General features: G+C 46.4%; 1 non-coding gene across 1 annotated transcript; it reads right to left on the bottom strand.

Moving 5' to 3' along the window:
• Positions 1–1,635: 1,635 nt before the first annotated feature.
• trnai-uau (transfer RNA isoleucine (anticodon UAU)) lies at positions 1,636–1,730 on the bottom strand. Its single transcript has 2 exons — positions 1,693–1,730; positions 1,636–1,671 (listed from the first exon to the last, which is right to left on the bottom strand). It is a non-coding gene; the product is annotated as a tRNA-Ile (tRNA).
• Positions 1,731–14,870: the final 13,140 nt, after the last annotated feature.

Genomic DNA, 14,870 nt, shown 5'->3' with positions numbered 1-14,870 from the left:
GAGACTTCTGCTCTTTGTGATTTTTATAAATGACTTGGATGAGGAAGTGGAAGGTTGGGTTAGTAATTTTGCCGATGACACAAAGGTTGCTGGAGTTGTGGATAGTGTGGAGGGCTGTTGTAGGATGCAACGGGACATTGCCAGGATGCAGAGCTGGGCTGAGAAGTGGCAGATGGAGTTCAACATGGAAAAGTGTGAAGTGATTCATTTTGGAAGGTCGAATTTGAATGCAGAATACAGGCTTAAAGACAGGATTCTTGGCAGTGTGGAGGAACAGAGGTATCTTGGGGTCCATGTCCATAGATCCCTCAAAGGTGCCACCCAAGTTGATAGGTTTGTTAAGAAGGCATATGGTGTGTTGGCTTTCATTAACAGGGGGATTGAGTTTAAGAGCAGCGAGGTTATGCTGCAACTCTATAAAGCCCTGGTTAGACCACACTTGGAATATTGTGTTCAGTTCTGGTCGACTCATTATAAGAAGGATGTGGAAGCTTGAGAGAGTTTGCAGAGGAGATTTACCAGGATGCTGCCTGGACTGGAGGGCATGTCTTATGCAGAAAGGTTGAGGGAGCTCGGGCTTTTCTCATTGGAGCGAAGAAGATGAGAAGTGACTTGATAGGGGTGTATAAGATGATGAGAGGCATAGATAGAGTGGATAGCCAGAGACTTTTTCCCAGGGCAGAAAGGGCTATCACCAGGGGGCATAATTTTAAGGTGACAGGAGGAAGGTTTAGAGGAGATGTCAGAGGAAGGTTCTTTACACGGAGAGTGGTGGGTGCGTGGAATGCACTGCCAGCGGTGGTAGAAGAAGCAGATACATTAGGGGCATTTAGCAACTCTTGGATAGGTACATGGATGATAGTAGAATGAAGGGTATGTAGGTAGTTTGATCTTAGAGTAGGTTAAAGGGTCGGCACAACATCGTAGGCCGAAGGGCCTGTACTGTGCTGTACTGTTCTATGTTCTATGTTCTTTGATATGAGGGTCCTTGAGAGAGTTCAGAGGAGATTTAGCAGAAGGGTTCCAGGGATGGAGCATTTTAGTTACAAGGTTAGGTTAGCATCCGCAGTATTTTGCTTTTATTTTAGCTTGGCAGAGCTGGGGTTGTTCTCCTTAGAACAAAAGAGATTGAGGGGAGATTTAATAGAAGTGTACCAGATTATGACAGGCTTGGATAAGTTAGACAAGGAAAAATTGTTCCCATTAACAGACTGCACAAGGAGTAGTGACCACAATTTGACAGTTCTGTGGAAAAAAAGGATGTGGGGGAGTATGAGGAAGCACTGTTTTTATATCTCAAGTGATAATGACCTGGAACTCGCTGCCCATAAGAGTGGTGGAAGCAGAAATTATCAATGCCTTCAGGAGGAATTCTGAGAAAAGCAGTCTTGCAGGGCTACGGGCATCGAGCCTGACTGCGTTGCTCTGTGCAGAGATGGCATGGACCGAGTTGTCTCCTTCTCTGCTGGAAATAACTATGAAGTTTTGCAGTGTTCTCACCACACGTGGCTCCTGTTCCTTTGATGTCACATCACAGTTCTATTGTTCCCCTTCTTCTGGCCAGTTCAGACTAATGAATGACTGCTCTCTGCACTGGACAGCTGTTTCTCATTGCACCCCGTTTCTAAAAGTCTATGCTCCAGGTGAGGCTCGAACTCACAACCTCGGCATAGCTCATTAATTGCACTGCTGTATAAGTACCACGCGCTTACCGATTGCGCCACAGGAGCCACATTGTTCCCCTTACAGTATGGCGAATTGTAGGCAAGTTAGCTGAACATCAGTCGTCTGGAAAATGTCCGAATCTATCAGAAAGGAAGTATTAACAAGCACTTGGAAAATCATTGTCTGATCAAACAAAGTCAACATGTTTTTACCGAATGGAAATCTTGATTGACAGATTTATTCCAGAATTCTGAGGATGTAACTGAAAGGGCAGGAATGTAGTATAATTGGATTTCCAAAAGGCATTCGGTAAGATTAATACACTAGATCAAGGCTCATGGAATTGAAGTAATATATTAACATGCAAGGAGGACTTAGAGGTAAACAGACAGAAAGCAACGAGTAGGGATAAATGGAGCATTTTCAAGATATCAGACTGCAACTCGTGGAGTGCCTCAAGGATCAGTGCTGGGGCCAAAGCTTTGTCCAATACCGAGAGTGTGGTGGAAGCGGATTCGGTCCTGGGTTGAAGAGAAGATTGGTCCTTATCATCATTGATGCCAGCCTCGAGAGAATTCCATTAAATCCACGTGCTGTCAAGAGACGGGTGAAAGCACTGAATATAGAAAACACGATGGGCCCTGACACAATTCCAACTGTCAGACTGAAGACCTGTGCTCTAGAACCAGCTGTGGCCTGAGAGACGCTGTTTCAGTATAATTGCAAAACGCACATCTTCCTGACAATGCGCAATTTGCCCAGCTATGTCCTGTCTACAAAAATCGGGAAAAGTCCAATCCGCCCATTAACTACCCCATCAGTCTACTCACAATCATCAGCAAAGTTGTGGAACGTATCGTTGACAGTGCTATCAATAACCACTTACTCAGTAACACATCGTTGACCGATGCTCAGTTTGGGTTCCACCAGGGGCACGCAATTCCAGACTTCATTACAACCTTGACCAAACATGGAAAATAGAGCTGTTTTCAAGAGGTGACAGTGACTGAAATTGACATAAAAATAACATTAGACCTAGTATGGGATCAAGGAGCCCGAGCTAAACTGGAGGCAATGGGAAAGAGGGGGAAAATGCTCCACGAGATGACGTCTTACCTAACACAAAGGTATGTCCCAGGGGGAGTGTTTGCTCGAGAGGTTGGGGGCGATTGAACTAAAATGGCAGGGGGATTGGAAACTTTGCAAGGAGTCAGAGGAAGGGGGAAACAAGGACAAGAACAAAAGACATTAAGGGGAATAAGAAAAGTGATAGGCAGAGAAATCAAGGGCCTGAATCAAACAGGGCCACAGTGAAAAATAGTTGGAAGGAGACAAGCAACGTAAAAAAGACAAGCCTTAAGGCTTTGTGACTTAACGTGTGGAGTATTAACAATCTTCTTCTTTGGCCTCCTTGTCTCGGGAGACAATGGGTAAGCGCCTGGAGGTGGTCAGTGGTTTGTGGAACAGCGCCTGGAGTAGCGAAAAAGGCCAATTCGAGAGTGACAGACTCTTCCACATGTGCTGCAGATAAAATTGGTTGTCGGGGCTGTTACGCAGTTGGCTCTCCCCTTGCACTTCTGACTTTCTTCCTGCCAACTGCTACAACAGGCCATAGATAGGATCGTAGAATGGACAGAATGGTGGCAGATAGAATTTTATCCTCACAAGTGTGAAGTGATGCATTTTGACAGAAGAATTAAGAAGAGGCAATGTAGACGTAATAGCATAGTTCTAAAGAGTGTGCTGGAACAGAGTGACCTGGGAATGCTGGTGCATAGATCTTTGAAGGTGGCAAGAGATACTGAGAGAATAGTTTGTAAAGCATAAGGAATCTTAGGCTTAATAAAAAGAAGTACTCAGTACAATTATGGTGAACCTTTATAAAGCTCTGGTTAGCCACAACTCTGTCCTGTTCTTGCCACCACATTTCAGGAACGATAAAGGTAGGGGAGGTCCTTAATGAATCCTTTGCTTCAGTATTCACTAGTGAGAGGGACCTTGTCGTTTGTGAGGACAGCGTGGAACAGGCTGATATGCTCGAACAGGTTGATGTTAAGCAGGAGGATGTGCTGGAAATTTTGAAAGACATGATGATAGATAAGTCCCCGGGGCCATAAGGGATATACCCAAGGTTATTACGGGAAGCGAGGGAAGAATTTGCCGCGGCTTTGGCGATGATTCAGTTTAGTTCAGAGATACAGCACTGAAACAGGCCCTTCGGCCCATCGAGTCTGTGCCGACCATCAACCACCCATTTATACTAATCCTACACTAATCCCATATTCCTACCACATCCCCACCTGTCCCTATATTTCCCTATCACCTACCTATACTAGGGGCAACTTATAACGGCCAATTAACCTATCAACCTGCAAGTCTTTGGCATGTGGGAGGAAACCGGAGCACCCGGAGGAAACCCACGCAGACACAGGGAGAACTTTGACGATCTTTGCGTCCTCACTGTCCACTGGAGTGGTACAAGATGATTGGAGGGTGGCAAATGTTATTCCCTTGTTCAAGAAAGGGAATAGGGATAACCCTGGGAATTACAGACCAGTCAGTCTTACGTTGGTGGTGGGCAAATTATTGGAGAGGATTCTGAGAGACAGGATTTATGATTATTTGTAAAAGCATAGTTTGATTAAAGATAATAAGCATGACTTTGTGAGGGGCAGGTCATGCCTCACAAGCCTTATTGAATTCTTTGAGGATGTGACAAAACACATTGATGAAGGAAGAGCAGTGGATGTGGTGTATATGGATTTTAGCACGGCGTTTGATAAGGTTCCCCATGGTAGGCTCATTCAGAAAGTAAGGAGGCATGGGATACAGGGAAATTTGGCTGTCTGGATACAGAATTGGCTGGCCCATAGAAGACAGAGTGTGGTAGTAGGTGGAAAGTATTCAGCCTGGAGCTCGGTGACCAGTGGTGTTCCGCAGGGATCTGTTCTGAGACTTCTGCTCTTTGTGATTTTTATAAATGACTTGGATGAGGAAGTGGAAGGTTGGGTTAGTAATTTTGCCGATGACACAAAGGTTGCTGGAGTTGTGGATAGTGTGGAGGGCTGTTGTAGGTTGCAACGGGACATTGACAGGATGCGGAGCTGGGCTGAGAAGTGGCAGATGGAGTTCAACCTGGAAAAGTGTGAAGTGATTCATTTTGGAAGGTCGAATTTGAATGCAGAATACAGGCTTAAAGACAGGATTCTTGGCAGTGTGGAGGAACAGAGGGATCTTGGGGTCCATGTTCATAGATCCCTCAAAGGTGCCACCCAAGTTGATAGGTTTGTTAAGAAGGCATATGGTGTGTTGGCTTTCATTAACAGGGGGATTGAGTTTAAGAGCAGCGAGGTGATGCTGCAACTCTATAAAGCCCTGGTTGGACCACACTTGGAATATTGTGTTCAGTTCTGGTCGCCTCATAATAAGAAGGATGTGCAAGATTTAGAGAGTTTGCAGAGGAGATTTAACAGGATGCTGCCTGGACTGGAGGGCATGTCTTATGCAGAAAGGTTGAGGGAGCTCGGGCTTTTCTCATTGGAGCGAAGAAGGATGAGAGGTGACTTGATAGCGGTGTATAAGATGAGCAGAGGCACAGATAGAGTGGATAGCCAGAGACTTTTTCCCAGGGCAGAAAGGGCTATCACCAGGGGGCATAATTTTAAGGTGACAGGAGGAAGGTTTAGAGGAGATGTCAGAGGTAGGTTCTTTACACAGAGAGTGGTGGGTGCGTGGAATGCACTGCCAGCGGTGGTAGGAGAAGCAGATACATTAGGGACATTTAAGCAACTCTTGGATAGGTACATGGATGATAGTAGAATGAAGGGTATGTAGGTAGTTTGATCTTCGAGTAGTTTAAAGAGTCGGCACAACATCGTGGGCCGAAGGGCCTATACTGTGCTGTACTGTTCTATGTTCTATGTTCTTTGATATGAGGGTCCTTGAGAGAGTTCAGAGGAGATTTAGCAGAAGGGTTCCAGGGATGGAGCATTTTAGTTACAAGGTTAGGTTAGCATCCGCAGTATTTTGCTTTTATTTTAGCTTGGCAGAGCTGGGGTTGTTCTCCTTAGAACAAAAGAGATTGAGGGGAGATTTAATAGAAGTGTACCAGATTATGACAGGCTTGGATAAGTTAGACAAGGAAAAATTGTTCCCATTAACAGACTGCACAAGGAGTAGTGACCACAATTTGCCAGTTCTGTGGAAAAAAAGGATGTGGGGGAGTATGAGGAAGCACTGGTTTTATATCTCAAGTGATAATGACCTGGAACTCGCTGCCCACAAGAGTGGTGGAAGCAGAAATGATCAATGCCTTCAGGAGGAATTCTGAGAAAAGCAGACTTGCAGGGCTACGGGCATCGAGCCTGACTGCGTTGCTCTGTGCAGAGATGGCATGGACCGAGTTGTCTCCTTCTCTGCTGGAAGTAACTATGAAGTTTTGCAGTGTTCTCACCACACGTGGCTCCTGTTCCTTTGATATCACCTCACAGTGATATTGTTCCTTTTCTTCTGTCCAGTTCAGACTAACGAATGACTGCTCTCTGCACTGTCCAGCTGTTTCTCATTGCACCCCGTTTCTAAAAGCCTTTGCTTCTGGTGAGGTTCGAACTCACAACCTCGGCATAAGCTCATGAATTGTATTGTTGTATAAGTGCCACGTGCTAACCGATTGCGCCACAGGAGTCACGTTATTTCGTATTTGGTGTGGCGAATTACAGGCAGGTTAGCCGAACATCAGTCGTCTGGAAAATGTCCGAATCCATCATGAAAGAAGTGTTCACAAGCACTGGGAAAATCATTGTCTGATCAAACGAAGTCAACATGTTTTTACCGAATGGAAATCTTGATTGACAGATTTATTCCAGAATTCTGAGGATGGAACTGAAAGGGCAGTAATGTAGTCTAATTGGATTTCCAAAAGGCATTCGGTAAGATATCATCGAAGATTAATACACAGGATAAAGGCTCATGAAATTGAAGTAATATATTAACATGCAAGGAGGACTTAGAGGTAAACAGACAGAAAGCAACGAGTAGGGATAAATGGAGCATTTTCAAGATATCAGACTGCAACTCGTGGTGTGCCTCAAGGATCAGTGCTGGGGCCAAAGCTTTGTCCAATACCGAGAGTGTGGTGGAAGCGGATTCGGTCCACGAGAGGATGTCTTACCTAACACAAAGGTATGTCCCAGGGGGAGTGTTTGCTCGAGTGGTTGGGGGGATTGAACTAAAATGGCAGGGGGATGGGAAACTTTGCAAGGAGTCAGAGGAAGGGGGAATCAAGGACAAGAACAAAAGACATTCAGGGGAATAAGAAAAGTGATAGGCAGAGAAATCAAGGGCCTGAATCAAACAGGGCCACAGTGAAAAATAGTGGGAAGGAGACAAGCAACGTAAAAAAGACAAGCCTTAAGGCTTTGTGACTTCACGTGTGGAGTATTAACAATCTTCCTCTTTGGCCTCCTTGTCTCGGGAGACAATGGGTAAGCGCCTGGAGGTGGTCAGTGGTTTGTGGAACAGCGCCTGGAGTGGCGAATGAGGCCAATTCGAGAGTGACAGACTCTTCCACATGTGCTGCAGATAAAATTGGTTGTCGGGGCTGTTACTCAGTTGGCTCTCCCCTTGCACTTCTGACTTTTTTCCTGCCAACTGCTAAGTCTCTTTGACTCACCACACGTTAGTCCCGCCTTTATGTCTGCCACCAGCTCTGGGGATCACTGACAACTGACTCCCGCGACTTGTGATCCATTTCACAGGGCTTCATGTCGCGTTTGCAGATGTGTTTAAAGCGGAGACATGGACGGTTGGTGGGTCTGATATCAGTGACGAGCTCACTGTACAATGTGTCCTTGTGGATCCTGCCATCTTCCATGCAGCTCACATGGCCAAGCCATCTCAAGTGCCACTGGCTCAGTACAGTGTATAAGTTGGGGATGTTGGCCGCCTCGAGGACTTCTGTGTTAGAGATCCGATCCAGCCTCTTGATGCCACGGATTCTCCGGAGGCAGCGAAGATGGAATGAATTGAAACATCGCTCTTGGCTGACATACGTTGTCCAGGCCTCGTTGCCATCGAGCAAGGTACTGAGGATACAGGCTTGATACACTCAGAACTTTGTATTCCGAGTCAGTGCGCCATTTTACCACACTCTCTTGGCCAGTCTGGACATAGCAGTGGAAGCCTTTCCCATGCGCTTGTTGATTTCTGCATCGAGAGACAGGTTACTGGTGATAGTTGAGCCCAGGAAGCTGAACTCTTGAACCACTTCCAGAGCTTGGTGGCCAATATAGATGGATGGAGCATTTCTGACGTCCTGTCCCAAGATGTTCGTTTTCTTGAGGCTGATGGTTAGGCCAAATTCGTTGCAGGCAGCCGAAAACCTGTCCATGATACTCTGCAGACACTCTCCAGTGTGAGATGTTAATGCAGCATCGTCAGCAAAGAGGAGTTCTCTGATGAGTACTTTCCGTACTTTGGTCTTCGCTCTTAGACGGGAAAGGTTGAACAACATGCCCCCTGATCTTGTGTGGAGGAAAATTCCTTCTTCTGAAGGCTTGAACACAGCAGGGAGAAGAAGGTCCCAAACAGTGTGGGTGCGAGAAAACAGTCCTGTTTCACGCCACTCAGGATAGGAAAGGGGTCTGATGAGCCACCGCGATGCTGAATTGTGCCTTTCATATTGTCATGGAATGAGGTGATGATACTTAGTAGCTTTGGTGGACATCCGATCTTTTCTCGTAGTCTGAAGAGACCACGTCTGCTGACGAGGTCAAAGGCTTTGGTGAGATCAATGAAAGCAACGTAGAGGGGCATCTGTTCACCGCCTTTCTCCTGCAGCTGACGACGGGAGAACAGCATGTCAGTGGTGGATCTCTCTGCTCGAAAGCCACACTGTGCCTCAGGGTAGACACGCTCGGCCAGCTTCTGGAGCCTGTTTGAAGGGACTCGAGCGAAGACTTTTCCCATTATCCTGAGCAGGGATATTCGATGGTAGTTGTTGCAGTCACTGTGGTCACCTTTGTTCTTATAGAGCGTGATGATATTGGCATCGCGCATATCCTGTGGTACTGCTCCCTCGTCCCAGCACAGGCAAAGCATTTCGTAGAGCGCCTAGAGTATAGCAGGCTTAGCACTCTTGATTATTTCAGGGGCAATGCCATCCTTCCCAGGGGCTTTTCCACTGGCTAGAGAATCAATGGCATCAGTTCCGATTTTGTTGGATGTACGTCCAGCTCATCCATGACTGGCAGAGACTGGGCTGCATTCAGGGCGGTCTGAGTGACAACATTTACCCTGGAGTGCAGTTCTCGGTAGTGCTCCACCCAGAGGTCCATTTGCTTGCGTTGGTCAGTGATTGTGTCCCCGATTTAGATTTGAGGTGGGCGATCTTCTTGATGGTTGGCCCAGAAGCTCTCTTAATGCCATCATACATATCTCTGATGTTTCCGGTGTCAGAGGCAAGCTGAATATGGCTGCATAGGTGTTGCCAGTAGTCATTTGCTCAGCGCTTAGCTGTTCTTTGTGCAGCGTTTCTGGCTGCATTAAGTGCGACGGATGTCAGCTCGATGGGGGCTTTCTTATAGTTCAACAGTGCATTGCACTTCGCGGCTGTGACAGGTTACAGCTCTTCAAACTGAGATTGAAACCAGTCTGCATTCTGCTTCACACGTTTTCCATAGGTGGTCAAAGCTGACTCATAGATTGCGTCTCTGATGTGGACCCACTTGGTCTCTGCATCCCCTGCGGGAGTGTTTTGAAGGGCTTTTTCAAGTGAATTCAGAAATTTATGCAACAGCTGTGGATAAGAAATTCTGCTCGTGTTGATGTGCGAGTGGCTCTTCTGCTTGGAGTGTTGCAGCTTCTTTGGTTTGAGTCTAACCTTGCTGCACACCAGGGAGTGGTCGGTATTAGCAACAAAGTGGATGAATTAATTGCACAAATGGATGTAAATGGGTATGATATAGTTGGGATTACGGAGACACCGCTGCAGGCTGACCAGAGATGGGAAACGAACATCCAGGGTTATTTGAAATAAAAACAAAAAATGCTGGAAATACTCAGCAGGTCTGGCAGCATCTGTGGAGAGAGAGCAGAGTTAACGTTTCAGGTCAGTGACCCTTCTTCAGAACTGGCAAATATTAGAAATGTAAAAGGTTATAAGCAAGTAAAGTGTGGGTGGGGCAAGAGATAACAGGGAAAAGGTGTAGATCAGACAAGGTCACGGAATAGCTGACCAGAAGGTCATGGAGCAAAGATATGTTAATGGTGTGTTGAAAGACAAAGCATTCGTGCAGAAAGGGTGTTAACGGACAGAAAATTGAACAGCCACAAGTGCCAACATGAAAAAAAACAGTGGGTAAGCAAACTGAACAAACTAATGTATGGCAGATGAAGTATAATGTGAATAATGTGAGGTTATCCACTTTGGTAGCAAAAACAGGAAGGCAGATTATTATCTGAATGCCTATAAACTGAGAGAGGAGAATATGCAACGAGACCTGGGTGTTCTCGTACACCAGTCACTAAACGAAAGCATGCAGGTGCGACAGCTGTTTAAATAAAGGCAAATGTTATGTTGGCCTTCATTGCGATAGGATTCGAGTACAGGAGCATGAATGTCTTGCTGCAATTATACAGGGCCTTGGTGAGGCCACACCTGGAATACTGGGTAGTTTTGGTCTCCTTATCTGAGGTAGGATGTTCTTGTTATAGAGGTAGCGCAACAAAGGTGTACCAGACTGAATTTTGGGATGGCGAGACTGGCATGTGAGAGATTTAATTGGTTAGGATTATATTCGCTGGAGTTCAGAAGAGTGAAGGGGCGGGGATGGGGTGGGGTGGGGGGTGGGGGCTGGATCTCATAGAAACCTATAAATTTCTAATAGGCCTTGACAGGGTAGATGCAGGAAGGATGTTCCCGATGGTGGGGGAGTCCAGAATCAGGGGTCATAGTCTAAGGATACGGGGTCAACCATTGCTCAGTGATGCTCAGTTTGGGTTCTGCCAGGGCCAATCAGCTCCTGACCTCATTACAGCCTCGGTTCAAACATGGACAAAAGAGCTGAATTCAAGAGGTGAGGTGAGAGTGACTGCCCTTGACATCAAGGCAGCATTTGGCCGAGTATGGCATCAAGGAGCCATAGCAAAACAAGGTCAATGGGAATCAGGGGGAACATCCTCTGCTGGCTGGAGTCATATCTAGCGCAAAGGAAGATGCTTGTGGTTGTTGGAGGTCAATCATCTGAGCTCCAGGACATCACTGCAGGAGTTCCTCAGGATAGTGTCCTAGGCCCAACCATTTTCAGCTGCTTCATCAATGGCCTTCCTTCAATCATAAGGTCAGAAGTGGGGATGTTCACGGATGATTGCACAATGTTCAGCACCATTCGTGACTCCTCAGATACTGAAGCAGTCCGTGTAGAAATGCAGCAGACCTGGATAATATCCAGGCTGGGGCTGATAAGTGGCAAGTAACATTCCCGCCATACAAGTGCCAGGCAATGGCCATCTCCAACAAGAGATAATCTAACCATCTCCCCTTGACATTCAACAGCATAACCATCGCAGAATCCCCAACTCTCAACATCCTAGGGGTTACCATTGACCAGAAACTGAACTGGAGTAGCCATATAAATATCGTGGCTGCAAGAGCAGGTCAGAGGCTCGGAATCCTGAGGCGAGTAACGCACCTCCTGACTCCCCAAAGCCTGTCCACCATCGACAAGGCACAAGTCAGGAGTGGGATGGAATACTCTCCACTTGCCTGGATGGGTGCAACTCCAACAACACTCAAGAAGCTCGACACCATCCAGGACAAAGCAGCCCACTTGATTGGCATCCCATCTACAAACATTCACACCTTTCCTGAGTTGACTGCACGCTTTGCTCGTTGGAAATGTTCAAATGTCTCAGTATCAATCAGAGATCGTGGATTTGTCGTAAAATGAACAAAAGGCAAAAAATGGGTGAGAAATAAACAACCAAATCAGCCTGTTGAAGGGGAAGAAATGGGAAAAGCAGCTAATATTAAAAGGCGTGGGCGAGCTTCACTGATGTTCGAGTGGCGTGGGCTTAATGCATTCACTCTCGTGTTCTTGGTTCCATTCCTGGTCAGAAAGTAATCAGTTCTGTTACTGTTATGACAACTCTCACAAACGTGACTGGCATTAAAAAAAACAGCAAATGGTTCGCAACTCTGCCGGTCATAGAGTTATCCAGCAGAAAAACACGCCCTTTGGCCAATTGTGTCTGTGCTGGGAATGAAGCACCTAATTATTCTAATCCCATTTTTCAGCACTTTGTCCATATCCTTGTATTCTCTGCCGTTTCAAGTGCTCATCGAAATACTTGGTAAATGTTGTGAGGGTTCCTGCCTCTGCCAATCCTTCAGGTGGTGTTGTCCAAATTCCAACCGCCCTCTGAGTGAACTTTTTCACTCAAATCCATTCTAAACCTCCTGCCCCTACCTTAAATCTATGCCCCCTGGTTATTGACCCCTCCGCTAAGGTAAAAGTTTCTTCCTATCGAACCTATCAATGCCCCTCATAATTTTGTATACCTCAATCATGTCCCCCTTCAGTCTTCTCTGCTCTAAGGAAAATAACCAGAGCCATTTCAGTCTCTCTTCATAGCTGAAATGCTCCAGGTCAGGCAACATCGTCGTGAATCTCCTCAGCACCCTCTCCAGGTCAATCACATCCTTTCTATAGTGTGCTGCCCAGAGTACTATGCACAGTACTCCAGCTGTGGCCTAACTAGCGTTTGATACAGCTCCATCATAACCTCCCTGCTCTTATATTCTATGCCTCGGCTGATAAAAGCAATTATCCCATATGCCTGCCTAACCACCTCATCTACCAGTGCTGCTGCTTTCAGTGATCTGTAGACAAGTACACCAAGGTCCCTCTGACGTTCTGTATTTCTTAGGGTCCTACCATCCATTGTATATTTCCTTGCCTTGTTAGTCCTCCCAAAATGCATCACCTCACACTTCTCAGGATTAAATTCCATTTGCCACTGCTCTGCCCATCTTACCAGCCCATCCATATCGTCCTGCAATCTAAGGCATTCCTCGTCACTATTTATGACGCCACCAACTTTCGTGTCATCTGCGAACTTAGTGATCACACCTCCTATATTCATGTCTAAATCATTAATGTACACTACAAACAGCAAGGGTCCCAGCAGTGATCCCTGCGCTACACCACTGGTCACAGGCTTTCACTCACAAAAACAACCCTCGACGACCACCCTCTGCCTCCTGCCACTAAGCCAATTGTGGATCCACTTTGCCAAATTTCCCTGCATCCCATGGGCCTTTACCTTCTTAACCAATCTCCCATGCGGGACCTTAGCAAAAGATTTACTAAAGTCCATTTGACTACATCAACTGGTTTACCCTCATCTACACATCTAGTCACCACGTCAAAGAATTAAATCAGGTTAGTTAGACACGATCCCCCCCCCCCCACCCCACCCCCTTACAAAGACATGTTGACTATCTCTGATTAATCCCTGCCTCTCCAAGTGGAGATTAATCCTGTCCCTCAGAATTTCTTCCAATAGTTGCCCAACCACTGATGTTAGACTCACCAGTCTGTCATTACCTGGTTTATCCCTGCTACCCTTCTTGAATAAAGGTACCACATTTGCTGTCCTCCAATCCTCTGGTATGTCTCCTGTGGCCTGAGAGGATCTGGAAATTTGTGTCAGAGCTCCTGCTATCACCTCCCTTGCCTCACATCATAGCCTGGGATACATCTCATCTTGGCCTGGGGATTTATCAAATTTTAAGCCAGCTAAAACAGCTAATAATTCCTCCCTTTCAATGTTAATATGTTCAAGTATATCACAATCTCCCTCCCTGAGCTCTACACCAACATCATCGTTCTCCAAAGTGAACACAGATGAAAAGTAATCATTTAAAACCTCACCTATACGCTCCGGCTCCACATACAGATTGCCACTTTGGTCCCTAATGGGCCCCTGTTTCGCCTGTTGATTCTATACCCTGGAATATTGAGCTGCCAGTCCTGCCCCTCCCTCAATCATGTCTCTGTGATATTAATAATATCATAATCCAATGTGAAATCTGCGCCCTCAATTCATCTGCCTTACTGGTAAGATTCCTTTCATTAAAATAGATGCAATCCAGCCTTGCATTTTTCACTTGTGCCTTAACAATATTTGCTCTGCCTTCCACACTGACTCAGTTTGTCCTTTATATTTGGCTGTGAATCACCCCCTACTGTACCTCCACTCGGTATCCCATCCCCCTGCCAAATTACGTTAGCATCCAGCAACCAACCCCACGCCCACACTCCGCTCCCCCCTCCCCGTCCCGCGCCCCCAACAGCACTAGCAAACCTCTCAGCAAGAGTTTGGTCCGGTTACAGTTCAGGTGTAACTCATGCAACTTGTACGCCAGAAACAGACCCAGTGATCCCTCCTGCACCATCTCCTCAGCCACGCATTCATTTGCTCTATCCTCCTATTCCTATACTCACTAGCGCGTGGCACCAGGAGTAATACAGAGAATACAACATTTGAGGTCCTGCATTTCAATCTTCTACCTAGCTCCCTAAATTCTTGTTGCAGGACCTCATCCCTCTTTCTGCCTATGTCGTTGTGTACCACGACCTCTGAGTGTTCACCCTCCCCCTTCAGAATCTCATGCAGCCATACTTGACCAGAGCACCAGGGAGGCAACATGCCATCCTGGAGACCGTTTCCCACCATAGAAACGTGTATCTGTGCACCTCACGATAGAATCCCCTCTCACTATAGCTCTTCCACTACTTTTCCTCCCCTGCTGTGCAGCTGAGCCACCTGCGGTATCTGTTGAGAGAGCAAAACAAAATTGAAAGTCCAAGTCGTGATTGTGCAGCAGAGCTGAAGAAGTCAGAGATGTAACTGGTCGATAACAGTTAAAGAGACAGGGCTTGGGAAGGAAAGGGGAACATGTTAGAACACAGAGTGATGAACTGATGAAAGTGAGGAAGAGGCCAGGAAAATATGGGTGGCAGGCAATGGGGCAGATATTTCTGCCTGCTGCTCAAGCTGCACAAATATCATTCCTGATCAACCAATCACAACTGCTCTGTCAACGAATCATGCTGGACCGAATGGCCTCCTTCGATTCTGTACCTTTCTGCAATTGAATGTTCCTTAATAAGCACTGCTGCTGCCTTCACAGTCATTCTACC

Source organism: Heterodontus francisci, chromosome 34, assembly GCF_036365525.1.
Source record: "Heterodontus francisci isolate sHetFra1 chromosome 34, sHetFra1.hap1, whole genome shotgun sequence".
Lineage (NCBI taxonomy): Eukaryota > Metazoa > Chordata > Chondrichthyes > Heterodontiformes > Heterodontidae > Heterodontus > Heterodontus francisci.
Note: the sequence above shows the minus strand (reverse complement) of the source record. Positions and strands in the feature narration are given on the sequence as shown.